The 6,554-nt window shown below is 42.6% G+C and overlaps 3 long non-coding RNA genes across 4 annotated transcripts; 1 reads left to right on the plus strand and 2 right to left on the minus strand.

The window, feature by feature from the left end:
* Positions 1-612: 612 nt before the first annotated feature.
* On the minus strand, positions 613-2,837 carry LOC137472908 (uncharacterized). The gene is made up of 3 exons (XR_010998479.1): positions 2,712-2,837; positions 1,068-1,152; positions 613-960 (listed from the first exon to the last, which is right to left on the minus strand). It is a non-coding gene; the product is annotated as an uncharacterized lncRNA (long non-coding RNA).
* On the plus strand, positions 2,837-6,268 carry LOC137472907 (uncharacterized). The gene is made up of 3 exons (XR_010998478.1): positions 2,837-2,988; positions 3,111-4,096; positions 6,105-6,268. It is a non-coding gene; the product is annotated as an uncharacterized lncRNA (long non-coding RNA).
* LOC137472906 (uncharacterized) lies at positions 4,247-5,744 on the minus strand. 2 transcript variants are annotated; one of them, XR_010998477.1, is made up of 3 exons: positions 5,333-5,668; positions 4,636-4,754; positions 4,247-4,526 (listed from the first exon to the last, which is right to left on the minus strand). It is a non-coding gene; the product is annotated as an uncharacterized lncRNA (long non-coding RNA). The 2 variants fall into 2 exon arrangements; XR_010998476.1 differs by having other exon boundaries at positions 4,247-4,754; positions 5,333-5,744.
* Positions 6,269-6,554: the final 286 nt, after the last annotated feature.

Below are 6,554 nucleotides of genomic sequence, written 5' to 3' on the forward strand. Positions count from 1 at the left end.
CATGCCAAAAAAACTGAGCAACATTTAAACTCAGTCCCTCAAGGAAACAAGAACCAACGCTCATTGAAAAGTGTTCCCAGATTTCCTGCTCTCACCTGTCCCCCAAACCCCTCCATGATCAGCCTCTGCTGTCAGGAATACCAAACTGCGAGCACATCCCCATTTCTCCACACCACCTGCCTCCAAGGCTGAAGCACAAGTGCTTTCATAACAGATTTTGTAGGAGCTTTTGTTATCAGGCTGCTTCCTTTGGGGTTCAACAAAAAAAATTAAAACACAATTTGAAGAGAGAACTCTGCAAAGGGATACCCTGTACTGGCCCATGGATCAAGCTGAAATTTTAGTAGGAACTGTGCAGCTGTCATTGTGATGAGCTCCTAGATGGTTTTCTCCAAACCCAAACAAGGCAATGTCCATATGGAGCTTAATGAATGTTTCAGCTGGAGGGGAGCCATGTCCATTGAGCTAAGAGCAGGGTTCGTTTTCATACAGTAAATTTGAAAATAACCCACATCAAAACTGTAAAATTGTTCCCTCTCTGTTTACCAGCATAGTTTGTCACCACTTGCATAACAAGTTTTCAGGATGAATCATGGACAAACTATATGTCTCTGACATTTCACTTTTCCTCTAAAGAACACAGTTAAATTTAATTGTTGTTTTTAAGAACATACCAACAGGCAGCTTAAATCCACAAAATATTCTATGAAGCACAAGGACACTGACACCCAAGATTTTACCAGTTATGATAAGACTTCAAGGAATAAACAGCTGTGACTTATAATCAACGCTACAAAAATCAGAGTATCTTCTCTTGGTTATTTCAGTAAGTGAAGCCCAAATCCCACAGCCTTCTGGAGGCAATGGAAAAGTTTGTATCTTCAAAAGCAAAAGGATGTGAGTATTTCAAAACCATCAAGGAGACCCAGTGGCCCATTAGGTGCTCTTCTCTGGCACCAGCTGTTTAAGAAATAATAACAATGCAGTAAAGTTGATGGGAAGTAGAATGGCATGAACTGACTTCCACAGCTTCCAGCCGTGCACCAGTGCATGGAGATAACACTTACCTCCACTGCAGTTTGATACCAAGATCACAGAATCAGAGAATATCTGAATTGGAAGGGACTCACAAGGAAATTCAAGTCCAACCCCCTGCAGGCCAGGGGGGGAAACCTAAATTCATAGTCTTTGGCAAAAAACCTCATCACTGTGGTTTCGAGGGACATTCTGTGTTTTGAGGAGAAGTGGGCTGGCCCCTCTCCCTTTCTGTAAGTGTTGGCCACGTTAGATGAGTATTTTGGTTTGGAACAGTCGTGCACTTCGGAAGCAATCCCCCATGGCTCCCTTCACCACAGAGTTCACAGAGGTTGCTCAGTTCACACAGCGACCTTAGGTTCCTTTTGTGGGAGACAAAATCCAACCCTCTGTTACAGCACACCCCAGATGTTCTCCTACAGGGATGTGAGGCTCCCAAGCCACACCCTCTGGGCACTACTTCAACCCATGTTCCTGATGGCACCTCCTGTGCAGGAAACCACAGCACATATCAATGGAAATTACCCCCCTGAACCACGTCATGTGTGCATGTCAGGACCTCAGCAGCAACCCCTTGGAGATACTAATCCAACCCATTTCTGTTAAGTTATTGTAGGAACAATCTTGTAGAAGCTTAATTAAGGGTTTTGCCCCTTTGCATTAGTCACAGACTACTGTGGGTAGGGCTGAAGGTCTAGCTCTGTCCTTACCATTTTCTTCTGGCAGAAGTTTTACTTTTTCTTTCTGGCTCCTGTGATCTAGCTCTTACCTCTCTGCAGATCCCTGTACCTCAGTTAGGCCAGGAGTCTGACTTACCTGAAACAGCAAAAGCACCTAATGGTCATCTGCTCTAAACCCACGTGTTACTGCATTGCTGATCACAGCTGAGCACAGCAGAGGCACAGGGTGGCCGGACACTGGAATTGAATGATCCAGGGCACAGATACAGGACATGAGCTGGTTACACCCTGTGACACAAATGGTTTCACTCTCAGCATCAGCTTTAGAAAATCTGATGGGAGCAGCCGGGATCTGGGACAGTGCAATAAGAAAGGAACTGTAAAAGCAAATTTTCCTGAGAGGAGGAGGAGGATTAGTGTAGGACTTCAGTGATGATGTTTAAATTAGCTTTAACAAATAACCCTCAAAAGGAATAGTTTTTGGCTCTATCCTGAACACTAAGTTGGCTTTGAACTACAAGGGATTCCCCAAAATCCCAGTCTATTTGCACTCCTTTCTAGTAGTGTAGGATCTTTTTGTCTTTTTCCATGCTGGCTGTAGAGCTCACACATTACCTTTGAAACTTCATAACATGTTATGTAACTTCTTTTTCTTTATGTCCTGGCCTAGCTTGCTTTTAAAACCAGCTGTGTCTTTTCAGCTGAGATGAGGCTTTGCAGCTAGCCTGCATTATGTAAACATGCATTGTAACATCCCCAAACCTGCAGTTAGTCAACAAAAGATCAAACAGACCATGGTGCTTTCATGGTAGCCATCAAAGTCACTCAAACTTTCTCAGTGAAAGCTGCCAGCTTGCATTTTTTTTTGTCCAATGACAAAGATAAGGCTATTTGTCTTCCTTTCAAAGTTACAAATAAATAAGGAAAAGGACAGTAGTTTAAAATGATATCTTAATCAAACCTGCTTATCTCAGAGTTTATATTTCAAGCCTTTACCTGCATTCCAGAGTGAAGTCAAATGTCAAACCTTCCCCCTTTATCTTCTCTCCTTGACTCAGGAGAAGATATGTATCTTTAGAGAATGAAACAACTGTTTTCCTTAAAATGTTTCAATAGGCCTTGGTTTTGTAAAACAAGCCTCTTCTCTGGCAGGTGCTTTGATTTCAGAGAATTAAAGTAATTTCCACAAAAGGGCTGACAAACCCCACAGCTGCTGGAGTAAAAAGAGAAGGAGCTGCATGGATGTACACAGCATGTCTGGGCAGGAGAAAAGGTGGACAGTGAGGGGGGTCTGGTATTGACTTTTTAAATTTACAGTCTATTTTTCCATTCAATTCATTTTGGTCCTAAGAGGATTTCAAAGTATTATTTGCTGTCTGCTCTTTCCTAAATCAGCTTTATCAACTAGACCAGTTGTGGGTGTTCAGAAAAAGAACACAAAGCACAGTCAGAGCTGTAGTAAGCAAGATGTGCAGAAAATATGGTTTATTTAGTCTTCACGTAAGAGGACTGAAATGAACTTACAAAGCAGCTGCAGATGAGAGAAAGACAAACAGCTCCTCATGTGCACTGATGATAGGACAAAGAGTAATTGGTTTCAACCCCACTAAGAGAACTTCATGTTGGCTACCCTGGGAGACTTCTGATGTGATTAATTTTGTGCTAGGAAATCTTGTTCAAGAATCTGTGAAACCTCCACCACAGGAGGGTCTCATAAATGATTTAAGGAATGATTTAAGGGTCCACGAGAACAACTGATCCTGCCTTAGAGGAACTGAAGAGTTGTAGGTTAAAACACTTCTGTGAAATATCTTCCAACATTGTCTCCAAATACCTCATTTTATTTCCTCAAATACCTTGGATTAAGACAGGACTCATGGCCCAGAACTGATTCAAAGTTTGGGGTTGTTCATGCCTTAGCCAAGACTTTGGGTTCCACTGCTCTCTCCATTTCACATCTAACTTTTCAGCTCGTGCAGAGTGGGGTGAAAACCAAAATCCAAGCATGGTATGAGCACTGGGACCATAACCCTCACAGGCTGCCAGCCCCTTGCTGTTCCTATCAGAGCCTTGCAGAGCTTTCTCACCTGCTACCATCTAATCCCCACAGTGCTTAATCTGAATCCTGACCCCTTCTCTTTCCTGCTCAAGTTGCACCTCCTCAGGGATGAGAACTGAGTGTACAACAGTGAACCTCTTTTGGATGCCAGGCTCAGGAATGATCATGGACAGAAGCTGTTACTGCAGAACAAGGCCAAAGACTGAGGCTGCCCAGACCTGCTGCTGTCAGACCTGCTCCTCTGCCCTTCTGCTCACCCAAGTACCCAAGCCCAGAGCAGAAAGGACAAGCTGCCTCTCAGCTGTCCTGCATCCCCTTGCAGGTAAGAAAATGCTCCTTTTTTTTTTCTTAAAACTGGGTCATTATTTACATGCAGGCAGATAGTGCATAATTTGGGGATTAGATAGGAAGACCTTTTTTTCCCCTGCAGGTTCAGTCCCTGCAATTGTGAGTACAACTCAGGCACAGAGAATAAGTTTCCACTACTCAAGTAGCAGCCAGGAAGAGGCTGAGAAAACATTCTGATGCCTATAAAATCACCTGGAAAAAAAGCATTTCAGTGATATAAAGGGCCTTTCCTTCTCTTCCTGTTTTACACCTTAGAATATATTCTTAACCAGTTTTTCTTCTGAGTTCATATTTAAGTTATTTGCTGCTCTATGGAAAGCTTCACTAGTGCTAAAGCTGGGGCAGTCCTCTTTCTGGATATGAAGGTGCCAGAAAATCACACAACAAAGCCAAGTGCCAGCCTCCTGGAAAGGGAGGAGGAAATAATAATTTTCAGTGTGTGTAATTGTGGCTTCTGGGTGTAAATCCCTAATTCTCCCATAAATTATATTGTAGATGATTTTTGATTCCTACATTTCAGGTTCAAAATCATGTCCTGGGCTCCCACTCTCTCCTGTTCTTTCCTGACAGTGTTCCTCATAGTGGGAATGTGCAGAACTCTCGTCTGCAGATGCACTTTCGTTCCAACCATCCTGCAGAAAATATTCTTGAATAAGAATTAAATCTATGAAGTACTCAATGTAATCATTTAGGGAGGCCAGATATAGGCCATACAGAGGCTCAGCCAGCCTGAAGCTGAAACCACAGTCCAAAGCACACTCTTGGCTCCATGTCCTTGCTCGGGTGGAAGGTTGGCTGTGAGCCTGCATCAATTGCAAGGGCTGTACCTTGGAAGGACACTCCAAAGAACTGTTTACAGTTGTAGTTTTCCCTAATCTCCAGGATCTTAACTCTTTTTAACACAGAAACTACCCAATTACCAAATGGCCTTTTTAATTCTTTCCCTGTCTCTGCTGTATGTATTTGTTCTGCTACCATTCCTTTCCAAATTCATTATCATCCTCTTCTTCCACTCCTTTCTTCAAGGTCCAGATTGCTGCTCTCTTTGCCTTCTTAAGTCTCTTTTCCCTGTTTCTTCTGTGTCTAAAGCATCCTGCCAGTTCCTCTGTTTACATCTCTGCCTTATTCAAGTCCCCTTTAACAAATCATTCCTTTCAAAATGCCCACAAAGAGAAATAATGGGCCGAAAGAACACCATGAAGCCATTCACCTCTTTGATGCTGTCATGCACCCTGTCTCCTCTGTGCTCAGCCCCCTGCCGTGGGGCTGCCTTTCCCCCCTCTCAGTCGTGCCCAGTGCTAAGAAACTTCCTAAATAATTAGGGGATGAAATTCGGCTGGGAGAGTGAGTCATTGACCTTGCTCCATTCTCAGCTCTGCCATTAAGCTGCCAAATGACCTTAAATAACATTTTTAACCTTGTCTGTCCCAACCTGTCTCTTCCTGTGACTTTTTTCAACAAAATGTGTAAGCTCCTGGAATCTTGTTACGTGCTGCTAAACAAAAGGGACCTATTTTCCCATTGCCTGACTCAGCTGGGATTTATCCCTGTAACCACAGACATCCTCACAGTCAATACCTACACCTGAGCTACTCACTTAAGTTTCCTAGAGAGTCAGAGGGGAACAATAGGCAGGTTTAGGTTAAGTTTCACCTAAGCAAATGTAGGCTTTATATTTGGGATTAAATTAATCACTTCATCAGAATGCTTGCATGTTGAAAATAATTCCCCAAATATTAACCAATTGCAATTCTTTGATGAATTTAGCTCAAATATCAAAGTTATTTTTGTCCAACTAAACTGCATTTTTTAAAATAAATAAATTACTCCATGCAAAAAAAAAAAAAAATTGCCCAGACTTTTTGTGAAGTACTAAATACTTGAAAGGTGATTTTTCTAAGTCTTTCCAGTAGTTTCTTTGCAAATGGATTCTTGAATCTTTGCTTTACAAGGAGGTTTTACCACATTTCACACTCCCAAAGGGCTGTTACTGTGCAGAAGGCATGAAGACAGGCAGGTACCAGCAGGTCAGCACCAGACCCACCTCAGAGCTCCCAATTTGGTTTTATGAAAGCAGAAAGCAGGAGCTCCTCACCACCTCAGGAACCACATCAGTACCTAAACCTGGATGTAACAACACAAAAAGGTGACAGACACTTTTCCTGCCTCAAATGCGAACTTCCATGAAATGGCATCTGCTGAAAGAGCTCATGGGAAGGCATATTCTATTTTACTACCCCAAGTAAGAAGCTTGGGGAACAAGAGAACTTGCAAGGCAAAAGATGGAGAGGCCATGTCACATACCAAATATGCAGAAATGGAAGAGCAGCAACATTACACCAATCACTGCTAATCAACGACACCTCATCCAGCCAAAATGGCAGTAAATTTGGGAGTGTCTTTGAAAAACACTAAATAACAAAATTAGCTTA

This window comes from Anomalospiza imberbis, chromosome 4, assembly GCF_031753505.1.
Source record: "Anomalospiza imberbis isolate Cuckoo-Finch-1a 21T00152 chromosome 4, ASM3175350v1, whole genome shotgun sequence".
NCBI classification, from domain to species: domain Eukaryota; kingdom Metazoa; phylum Chordata; class Aves; order Passeriformes; family Viduidae; genus Anomalospiza; species Anomalospiza imberbis.